The 12500-nt window shown below is 34.3% G+C and overlaps 1 long non-coding RNA gene across 4 annotated transcripts in view; it reads left to right on the forward strand.

Annotated features, from left to right (window-relative positions):
- The window catches only part of LOC149132923 (uncharacterized), a 202297-nt gene that overhangs the window by 179880 nt on the left and 9917 nt on the right, over positions 1-12500 (forward strand). For 3 of the 4 annotated variants that reach the window (XR_016244124.1, XR_016244123.1, XR_016244122.1), the window contains exon 1: positions 10391-10498. The exons of the other annotated variant lie outside the window; for it this stretch is intronic. This is a non-coding gene — a long non-coding RNA (uncharacterized LOC149132923). Of the gene's footprint in view, positions 1-10390; positions 10499-12500 lie in introns of those variants that run through there. 4 annotated transcript variants of the gene reach the window in all.

A 12500-nucleotide genomic window follows, 5' to 3' on the forward strand; every position in this document is an offset into this window, starting at 1 on the left:
ATATATATATATATATATATATATATATATATATATATGTATATATATATTTATATATATATATATATATATATCTATATATATGAGATGGTACGTATCTATATGTATGTATGTAGTTTATACATTTAATTATTTATATATATATATAGCAGTTCATATTGAATCATAGTAGCGTTTACATTCGGTTCGCCATAAATGTCGTTGCAGTAAGCCATAAAACGTGGTACTGTAATTAATGTCCGGTTGTCAATCTTCTCCCATTATGCAAATCATTTTATTCCTAGGCACAAAATTGTTTACATTTTAATAAGCAGCTTCCACCTACTGACATCCGTAGTCGGTGAAAGAATAGTAGGCGAACCTTGAGGACTTGCAATGGAACCAGTAAATTGCAATGACACCAGTGTGCATTCTTCAACTCCCTCATACCAAAAGTTAATAGAAGAAAAAGTCAATACTCATACATATAAATCAGTACAATTGTAATTTGTAGTTTTTATACTCACATATATATATACTTGTATATATGTATGTATGTGTACGCGTCTGAGTGTATGTCTATATATATACATGTCTGTCTGTTCACGTATTTGATTATGTTCGTCTGTTTATTGTCGCGTATTTCCAGTACGATGCGATTTCAACAATGACCATTATTTTCACTGCTGTTCCATTTACCCGCTCGCTATTCAGCACATCTTTTCTCACCAGCTCAGCAGTTAATTAAATATTTTTTTTACTAACTAGCTACTAACTAGTTTAACTTTGTACACGATTCGGTATTTACTGTCTACTTTCGTTATTATTTCGAAAATCTCTCCTGAACCACCCTTCGCCTCTTGTCATCGATTCCTATCACAGGAAAGGTCTATAGCAGGCCAAAGGAATGGCTCGCTTTAATTAATTACTAATTAAATATTGACTAATTAGATTAGCAGTAGCATCGTCCAATCTGTATTGTTTGTCTTCCTAACACGTACACATACTGATGCTTATACCTGCACATATATTTTCAAAGATTCCTATTTATACGCACACATTGTACACATACTCCCTATCTTCTCTCTATATATAATGCAGTCATATATGAGTTTGTCTGTGTATATACGTACATATATGCTTTCATATATGTTCACACACATATATATAAATATGTATATATATATATATATATATATATATATATATATATATATATATATATATATATATATATATATATATATATGTCAATAGAGAGAGATACATACATACATTCATGTATTAATATTGACGTATAGATGCATGCCTATACATATATTTTTGCGTATAAATTCTTATACGTACGCACATGTAGGTGCATGTATATGCGCGCAAACAATGACATATTTACAGACGCATATACGAAAACATGTACAACCACAGTAAACCCCGTTCTCACCCTGCCACCTATCGTCCACGTATTACGCTTCCGGGCAGTCTTCACATTCAGTAATTTTGTCAATATAACTCAATGAAATTTCATGGTTTTTAGTCGAAGTCGGGAGTCTGATGTCGCTGGGGGTGGGTCTAACTATTCGTTTGATTCTCTTGCAATATTGAATAACATAATTATGTAGAATCCTCAATGGTAATACAAAGCGGTGACAGTTCATTGGGAAATAAACACTGTAGGCTATGTGGTTAAGAAATCCACATCACAATTATGAGGTGTCGGTTTCGTTCCCACTGAAGAGGAACTTCAGGAAATATATTCTTTAGAACTCCGTGCCTCTGAGTTAAGTGCATGGACTGCAGCTTTGGAAAAATGCCTTTTTATTATATCCCCGGGCCGAATGTGTGACGTTGGTAGACGGAACCTGTGCTGAGGCCAGTCATGTGTGTATGTATATATATATATATATATATATATATGTGTGTGTGTGTGTGTGTGTGTGTGTGTGTATGTGTGTGTGTGTGTGTGTGTGTGTGCGCGCGTGTGTATGTGTGTGTGTGTGTGTGCGCGCGCGTGCGCGTGTGTGTATATATATACACACACACACACAGAGATTAAGTAGAATTACAAACATTTGTAAAATGTTTCTTAAGTTTAACATTTACGTACATGTGCGCAGGTTCAGACATGGAACTAAATGCATGAGAATACATACATACATTCGTACATACATACATACATGCATACATACATACATATACACACACATACATACGTACGCACGTATATACATACATGCATACGTACGTACATACACACATACATGCACGCACATACATACATACATGCACACATGCATGCATACACTCATACGGGCACACGTATATACATACATACATACACACATACATACACACATACACACATACATATATACATAAAAACATACATACGTAAATGCATACATACATACATATGTGTATTTGTGTTTGTTCTCATCAACGCCTGACGATTAGTATTAGATTGTTTACATCTCCGTAATTGTTTGGTACGGCAGAGGAACCCAAATCGAATTTTTGAAGAAAAAGGAAGTACTGGTGTCTAAATGTTTCACTAATCCTTTCAAGGCAATGCTCCAGCATGGTCACAGTTCGAGGGCTCCAAGAAGGAAAAAAAAAAAAAAGCGAAAACAAAAGCCTGAAACCTCACGAGAGTGACTCGATATCAAAATTGTACCTAAAAGTTAGTTCTGTACTTCACGTCCATATTCTTCCAGGTTCAAATCTGCAACTCGTCATTTTCACCAATCATTGTATACTGTAACCTCCGCTTTATGAGACAAAAAAAGCAAACAAACAAAAAAGAAACTTGTGAAAACAAAGAAACCACAACAATAACATCAGGAACGATAAAAAATAAAACACATTTTACTTGATTTTAAATGCTGAAGAGAAATCTCAAAAGCTGAATAGAGATCGAAACGTGATAGATGATGTATCCAATGAACAGATTGGGTCCCAGCATTCCCTGTCTCTAGAAGATTCAATCAATACAAGCAACTTGTTATACTCTCTGATCGATTTCAATCAACTCAAATAACTGCAAACCCCGTAGAAATTTGACTCGTGTGTTGTCAGAATAGATCAATACTAATACTAATAATAATAATAATAATAATAATAATAATAATAATAATAATAATAATAATAATAATAATAATAATAAAAATAATAATAATAGTAATAATAATAATAATAATAATAATAATAATAATAATAATAATAATAATAATGATTATGATAATAATAATGGTAATAATAATAATCGATGAATCGATAATGAATAAATATTAAATTATATTATCATAACATTTCATAAAGTCGACGAACACACGCCACCACACATCATATGAATGCGTGTGGTGTGCTTGCGTATGTATGCTTGGGTATACGTGTGTGTATATGTATATACGTATATATGTGTATGTATGTATATATGTATATATGTATTTTTGTCTATATACGTATATGTGTGTGTGTGCTTGTGCAGATGTGCGTATGCCTAAGTTTAGCTGTATTATGTATGCATACATATATATATATATATATATATATATATATATATATATATATATATATATATATATATATATATATATATATATATATATATATATATATATATATATATATATATATATATATATGTATGTATGTATGTATGTATGTATGTATGTATGTATGTATGCATATTTGTAAATGTATTAAGTTTTCTTTTATGCAAATTAATATTGATTGATTTTTAATACATATATTCTTTTGATTAACTAATATAATGGAATAATAAAAAGATTCACTCTTTCACTCTCTCTCTCTCTCCCTCTCACTTTCTCCCTCCCTCTCTCTCTCTCTCTCTCTCATCCCTGTGTTTATATCCATGTATGTATGAACGTAGGTATATATGTACGTGTTTGTGCTTATATATGTGTGCGTATATACAAACATTCAAGATAGATAGATATTTAAATATATCAATTTTAACGATGCAGGTATTCTAAAAACATACATTGCTACGATAATGTACTTGAATTCGAAGAACAGAAGCGAAAGGGATGTAATAACTACGACGACGACAACAACATGAACACCTGCAGCAACAATAATAATAGCAATAACAACTTTATTAATGTTAATAATAACGATAATGTTTCACTTTGTTTTAATATATTTAATTGCCATCTAACCATATCTACTCTCCTATAGAGTGGGTACGTCAGTGATATTTAAACAGTTTCACATTTCGTTTGATAAAAGCAGCCCGTAGTGTAAGCATTGATTTGCCTTATATAACAAAACTGGAGTCCAAATCGAGAATTCCTCTATATAGACGTTCAACAGGCTAGAAACAGCAGTCAAATTAGCATTGCATCACATCTACTGTCTTCAAAATAAACAAAATACAAAATGAAATGAATGATAAGTTGAACATTATCTGAAGGAACAATCTTGGTCTTGAGGACTCCTGGATCAAGTATACTCAACTTGAAGCTAAACCAGAAAGTGATTATCAGCGACAGTAAGCTTGAATGCTCAATATAGAAAAAGGATGAAAAGTAATCTGGAACAACTTTGGCCGTGTCTCCGCCCGGATCAAGGATTATTCAACGTGAAACACCACCATAGCTATCAACAATAATAAACTTAATTACCCATGACCATCTTGCTAGTTACCAACCAAATCTTTCACAAAGCTCTAGGCAAATCCTACACCAGTGTTTCTCAATCACTTTTTTTGTCCCTTACCTCATTTTTATATCCCAAAACGATGTCCGCCTCTTTCTGTAACACATAGACAAAGAGATACCCATATATGTATGTATACCTAAATGTGCGCATATATTGTAGCTTTAGAATACATTTTGGCACAATTTTGGCACGTTTATGTCAACCCCAGTGCTCCATTGATACTTGTTTTATCGACCACAAGATGGTAAAAGGTTAATTTGACCTCGGCGGAATTTGAACTGAGAATATTAAGACTGACGAAATATCGCTAAGTATTTTGTTGGGCATGCTAGTGATTCTACCAGCTCACCGGCTTAGTCACTATATTCTTTTCTACTCCAGGCACAAGGCCCGAAATTTTGAGGGAGGAGGCCAGTCGATTAGATTGACCCCAGAACGCAACTGGTATTTAATTTATCGTCCCCGAAAGGATGAAAGGCAAAGTCGACCTTGGCGAAAATTGAACTTAGAACTTAAAGACAGAAGAAATACCGCTAAGCATTTCGCCCGGCATGCTAACGTTTCTGTCCGCTCACAGCCTTAGACATTCATATTATATTAACAAGTTTCTAACGCTATAATCTGAAGTACAGGCTAGCCCAATGCAGCCCAATACAGGCTAGCCCAATAGGCTAGCCCAACAAAAACAATGACATAATTGTAGCTAATTATGGTAGTTTTACAACAATAAAGATAACAGAGTATCAACAACAATAACAATACAGACTGTTGCAGCAACAGCAACAACAACAATAACGATAACAGCAACAAACGTTGATGCAACGTCCGCAACGGCAACAGCTGCAGCAAAAACAACATCAACCCGAGTAGGTGCAGCAACAACATAAACAAGAAAAGCAGCTGCTGCACCAACAAGAATAACAATGACAACAACAAAATGCGATGCAGCAACTGCGGTAGCAAAAAATTCGAAAGCAACAATAACAAAAATAGTTGCAGCAACAGCGACAACAGCAGCAACATGAACAACAGCTAGCTAGAAGAAAAATAATAATTGCTACAATAGTAGGTGTGGGTGTGTAACAACAACAACAACAACAACAACAACAATAAGAAAATAAATGCGGTTAATGCAACAGCACCAATATCGCTAGCAGCTACAGCAACAGTAAATGCAGCAACAATAACAATACAATCAACAACAACAACAACAAAATTACTAACATGCATTAGTTTATTATCTTAAGTAAGTGAACTCTAACAATTTCATTTGCATTTTACTAACTTTACACTCGACGATAAAAGAGCGCCAACATTATGTTTTGATATCGCATATTTTAGGCTAGTAATGGCGGTGGTGGTGAGCTAAAAGCAGATGCCAGACTTTTGTTCTTTTAATTACTCAAAGGAATAGGGACAATATCAATAGCCTTGCTTTTACAATCAGAATTGGAGTCGATTTTTCAGGGCACATGTCTCTGATTCATTTTCAGAAATTTTAATGCGAGCAAGATTTTTCAAATGGAAAATACAAATTTTGCGGTAAAGGTCATATTCCTTTGTTTGTTTAGAAGCATTGACAAAGGGGAGATAGTGTTAAATTTATATTGATTCAAATCTTTATGTATATACATATATATATATATATATATATATATATATATATATATGTAACCCGATCGAATATACCATAGAATTTTCATTTCATTTAAGCGTCATATTTTTACACCTTCAGAAAAAATAACAAATTAAATGAATAAATAAAAGAAAGTGCTTATGTCAATCATTTTGTATGTTTATTTTTGACATTTTAAGCACATGTTCCGTTAGAAGAATTTGGTGACATTTTGACAACTTGGTATTACATGCACTGAAAATGAACGCCATTTTGAACTAGTCAATGTCGAAAACATCTCTTATAGTCAGAACAAGATAACTTAAGTCTATTGAAAACTTATAGATATTGATTTAAAATTGTAGACGTTCGCTAAATCTTCATAAACGTCTCACGGTCTTTTATGAATTATGCCTCTAGATTACTTTATTAACAATCTTGTATTTATTTATACGTTCCGACTGTTTTAAAGTTAACTCTCACGTGACTTTTGATGACAGATTTTGTTTTTCCTTTCAATTAATTTTTCGCATGGCGGCTCAAGAGACATGCAGTTCTCACAGCAAAACTTTGTGGAGAGTGTCTACGACGAATGATCGCGCATATTTTGTTTCAATTACGTATGAAAAGTTAACTCTTTCTGACAACTATTTTACTCGTTATGTTTATTTATACCGCAGTCTCACAGAATTTGTAATTCATAAATATATTTTAGAAGCACTTGGGTAAAAGATACGTTCCTATGACAATATGATGTATCTTGTGCAGTACACATCTGCATTAATACTGCAGATATGTGTGTGTGTGCTTCTGTGCATGTATATATATATATATATATATATATATATATATATATATATATAACATATGTGTACATATAGTCTATATATGTACATATATTTATACATGCACATATATTTCTATGTATGTACATGTATAAATAGTGAGAAAAATATTGAAAGATATAGATTGATAGTGATAAATATAGACATATACACACCTATATGTACATACGTATATATATACATGTATATATGCATATATGCATGTATAAATATACATGCATATATGTCTATATTTGCACGTATATATATATATACGCGTATTTATTTATTTATTTATTTATGTTTTTCAGCCAAGTGGCTGCGGTCATGCTCTGAGAAAATTAGGATATTTTCTCAGGTCTATCGTTTAAAAGTTATGTTTAGAGAATACAATGTATTATGTTTCCTCCAGGTAAGCAACCATGTTTTGGCTGGTGACAGGTACGCTTGACCGTTGATTCAAATTTTCCATTTGCTCTTATAATTTATATTGCTATCTTTTAGTTTCCTCATAAATTTAATAAGGCCCCTGATGTTTCTTTTCATTAGTATTTCTAAAGGAGATCTCATGGTTCGCAAGTCGAGTTTTCACTTAACAGGCTGTTGTTCCAACATAATAGAAATGCTTGCCTTCCGCTTCAACGGGTGCCTAGTATACTAGGTCTCTACGTTTACAATAATTGGTAACTTTACATTTTTCGTTAAGCCTACAATCACAGACATAATTTAAATAATCATTATGTGTGTATATATATATATATATATATATATATATATATATATAATTTGATTTGATCTGGTTTCTGCTCATGAGCAGTGGCCATATGAATACATACATATTCTCCATTTCTGCGCTCTGTGTTTCTTGGTCGACACAATGAAAATCAATAAAGGCTGGTAGTTTTTAAAAAAATATTAGAGCATTGGATGTGATGCATTGTTATATTCCAGCTCTTTGCATTCTCTATTAAATGCCGGTAGACTTAATTCGTCATCTACTTTAACCCCAACTCTTTCAGTTAAAGATTTGGAGTTACATCTCCAGTTTTGGTGATAACTTCTAGATTCCTCAACCAGTCTCAGATGTCCTGAACAAAACTGAGTATGTGCACTGTTCTTTCCCTGGTTCCTTCTCTGGTTAAGTTGTAAAGATATGATTATTTTGACGGCTCTTTAACCCCGAAATTTCCCTGACATTTTCGTTAGAATCTCTAGGTTCATATTCATTCCAATAAACACCTCTAGTTAAATCCCAATAAAATAAAACAAACAATAAAATAAAATCCAAAGTTTTGGCGTAAAATTAGTAACACAAAAGCTGTATTTTTGCAGGAAACTTTCATAGTTGACTTTTACATTTCAATGTCTCAGCTATGAAATCCGTTAATCAAAATATCTAAAGATTTCACAAAGAACATATTGGAATACGGCTCATATGAATATATGTTTATATGAATATATCAATTTACTGATATAAAATGCACCACATTTTCAATTATGTAATACAATATGTATGTAATAACTTATTCTGTGTCATCTTTAAAGCCGATATAAAATATACTGTTGAGTTCTTTGTGAAAGTTTATATTAAATGTTATCTAAAACTAAATACAACCGAAGACAAGTAGTGTCACGATTCGCTGCCACTACTTATACGCCCTCATATAAATTCGATAATGAACAAGTCACTTCTATACAATATAGTAAAATCTATGCACATTGCAATTATAATTCCCATAAAAGTTAAAACTGACAACAATATCCAGATTAACTTCTTGAGGGATTAAACTAAATATCTGACAGTAAGGCACAACCAAATCATAGAAAACCAAAAATCAAATTCCTAATCAGCCAATCCAAATGACATCGTTAATCTGGAAATCACTCTCCTAATTTTCTTTTAAAAACAACATAAAATTTAATCTAAAATGAAACTCTTAGTTAGACACAATTATCATGTCTGTTAAACATTAAGCTTCCATTAGAATATTCGCCTATCTCATCCATTGTTTCGTAATTTACCTGGAGGGTATTTATGTTTTCCCAATTCATCTTAACTTCCCATTGAAATTATACCGAACATGTTGAGTTGTTGTTAAGAGAAGAAATTCTATGCACACAGTCCTTTCATTGTATTCTTAAACATCTTATTTTTTCTTTTAATATTAATAAGATTTGTTCAACATAACTCCACAAGTCCGCAATCTTCGGAGTTTGAATATGGGTATAATGGATTCTTCATTCGCTCTTCGTCTACATCATGTAAAGATTTCTCAGAATGGATCTCAGTCAAAATTCCAGATTCGAACTTCCAGCGTAACAGAATGCTAAGTCGATCTTCAAACAACAATTATTACCCTCCACTTGTTATAGAATGGATGCGTAAATTAAGTATTCAGCTGTCCTATTGCCTGATTGGTAACATAAGAAGCATGCCAATCCATTTCTATTCATCGGTTGGAATTTATTTGACTCAACACAAATTTATAGGTTGTAAAAAAACACACATTCAACGCCAGGGAATTAATCGATATTACAACCACATGGAATACGTGTCTATGGTAGAATTGGGTGCTTAGCAACCTCCACTGAGTTAGTGTTCTCAAGATTGGTGTTCTCAAGAAGTGATTCTTCTCTCAAGATTAATCCATCTTCTCTAAAGGGGCGAAGCTCTGATCTAGTTTGAAAAGACCTGGGTAAAACCGGTGATAAACGGCCGGCATATACGCACACGCGTGCAAACTAAAAAATAAACACATACACACACGCAAACACATGCATAATCAAACCTTTTAAAATAGAAGCACAGGTAAGTAATGATGACTTACATATTTTTTCTTAATACGTTCCAGTTGATTCGAACACACTAAACGTATTTCATCACAAGAAAACAGTTCCTTTACGATGAATTTGTGTTCATAATGCCACTCGTTTTATTTGTACAAGGGACTCTGGCTCACACAGAGTTTCGACCTCGTTGTTACTCCTCAATTAGCGGTTCCCCACTAGCTTTATGAATCTAACAAACTAACAAAAGCTTTGCTGATTTGTGCAGATATCTCCTAATCGATAATAAATCGGCATGTGCACGAAGCAGTTTCTTTGCTATTTGAACAATTCGAAGCAACATATAAATCCCGGCATGACATCTCATTGAGCGTGTATAAATTATTAACAATCGTGTAAATCATAACCAGAGACGTTTCAGATATGTACCACAGTGAAGCATGACACATATGTGATGGTTCTTGATGATTCTGGGTGACATCTGTTGCGGCATATGTCATTATATAAGAGAATGCTCCAAGTATGGTAACTATTACATAGACATCGGCGTGAATAACAAAAATAGGAATAACTATCATGAGAATATATCTGTTGTTTTGTCTCCTCGTTTTTGGTAAGTAGCTTGTAATAATAACTAATGTTCATTCGTTTTGGTATCTAAGATAAACATACAATGGTGTGCGATACAGGCACTCGAAACACATTTTAAACTGTAGAAAGGATCATTGCGTCCACATTACAAACAGGGCAGTTCCACTTCGTAAGATGCTGATCCCGCCTCCCCACACACATACAGTCCTGTTGCTTTATTGATACCTTGAGTTTGACCACTCTTCATTAGGCCACAATTACAAGACAAAAAGTTACTCGATTTATACATATGAAATTGGAATAAGCGGTTCCTGAGACTTGTCATGCCATATAAAGTGTATCATTCCTAAAGTAGAGTTCCTTTCCTTGGACAATATCAATGACGTGAAGAGGGGAGACTTTCACTACGAAAATGTTCTCCTAGTCTAATCATTCAGATTTTACATATATGACCATCCTGACCGACTGGGAAACATAAATATAGCTACAACTATATTATCCAATGCATTGAAATTCTAAGATAAGCACTAATCATTAACAGATCAATGCGCCACCTTCGATTAAGAATTATGCATGATTCCCCACTGTCGTTAGAAAATTGTAGTAAAATCTGGAGTCGATAAATTAGCTTTTGCCAAAAGTATCTAAAATGAATGATGACCCCTGTTAACATCAAATAAAGTTGGTGATTAGAGACCCTTCTTTTATATTTTATGTATTATTTGTTTCAGTCATCTGACTGCGGCCTTGCTGGGGTAAAGCGCTAATGTGTGTTGTGTTGTTTAGTCGAAAAAAATAGACACCGGCATTTCTGTCTTTTTTTTTTAAAGCCTGAAACCTACTCTATCCGGCAGTTTTGTAGAAGTCTTAGGTTACGGGGACGTAAACACATCGACACCGGTTGTCACGCAGTGGTGGGGGACAAACACATACACAAAGGCACAAAGACACATACACACACACGCAGACACATACGCACACACTCGCACGCACGCACTCACACACGCACAAACACACACACGAATATGTATAAAGATATGACAGCCTTCTTTCAGCTCCTGTCTACCAAATCCATTCACCAGGCATGTTTCGGCCCGAGACTACAGTAGAAAATACTCGCCCAATATGCCACGCAGTGGGCCTGAACTCGGAAACATATGATTGTGGAGCAATCTTCTTACTACATAGTCACCCCTACGCCTATGCAAACTGAATATTATTACCAACTACTTTGACGACATTCCACCGCATGTCACATTACCTACAGACGTCTTACCCAATGCTAAGAAGAGACAAGATATAAGTCCCTGATCACACACAACGCTGAAAACTTAAGACAATATCCGATAACGCAAAATAGACAATTTATATATTCAATGCGTAAATAACATTTCCGCCGGGTAAGGCGGCGAGCTAGCAGAAACGTTAGCACACCGGGCAAAATGCTAATCGGTATTTCGCCTGCCGTTAAGTTCTGAGTTCAAATTCCGCCGAGGTCGACTTTGCCTTTCATCCTTTCGGGGACGATTAAATAAGTCCCAGTTATGCAGTGTTGTCGATATACTCGACTTAATCTGTTTGTCAGTCCTTGTTTGTCCCTTCTGTGTTTAGCCCCTTGTGGGCAATAAAGAAATAAGAAACGTTGCCACGCCAGGCGAAATGCTTCGCGGCATTTCGTCAGGCTTTACATTCTGAGTTCAAATTTACGCCGAGGTCTACTTTGCGTTTCATCCTTTCGGGGTTGATAAATTAAGTACCAGTTGCGTACTGGCGTCGATCTAATTGACTGGCCCACTACCGAAGTTTTTTGGGCCTTGTGCCTACAGTAGAAAAGAATATTTTCGCCGGGCGCCAAAAAAAAAAAATTGTTCTTTGTGAACCTACTACTTATTCTATCGGTTTCCTTTGCCGAACCGCTACGTTTGTCAAGCGATGGTGGGGTGACCAACACGGACACACACACACAGAGGTAACACAGAGAGAGGTACATACACACCCTCACACACACATACATACATGCACAC

This window comes from Octopus bimaculoides, chromosome 13 (assembly GCF_046866305.1).
Source record: "Octopus bimaculoides isolate indiv1 chromosome 13, ASM4686630v1, whole genome shotgun sequence".
NCBI classification, from domain to species: Eukaryota; Metazoa; Mollusca; class Cephalopoda; order Octopoda; family Octopodidae; genus Octopus; species Octopus bimaculoides.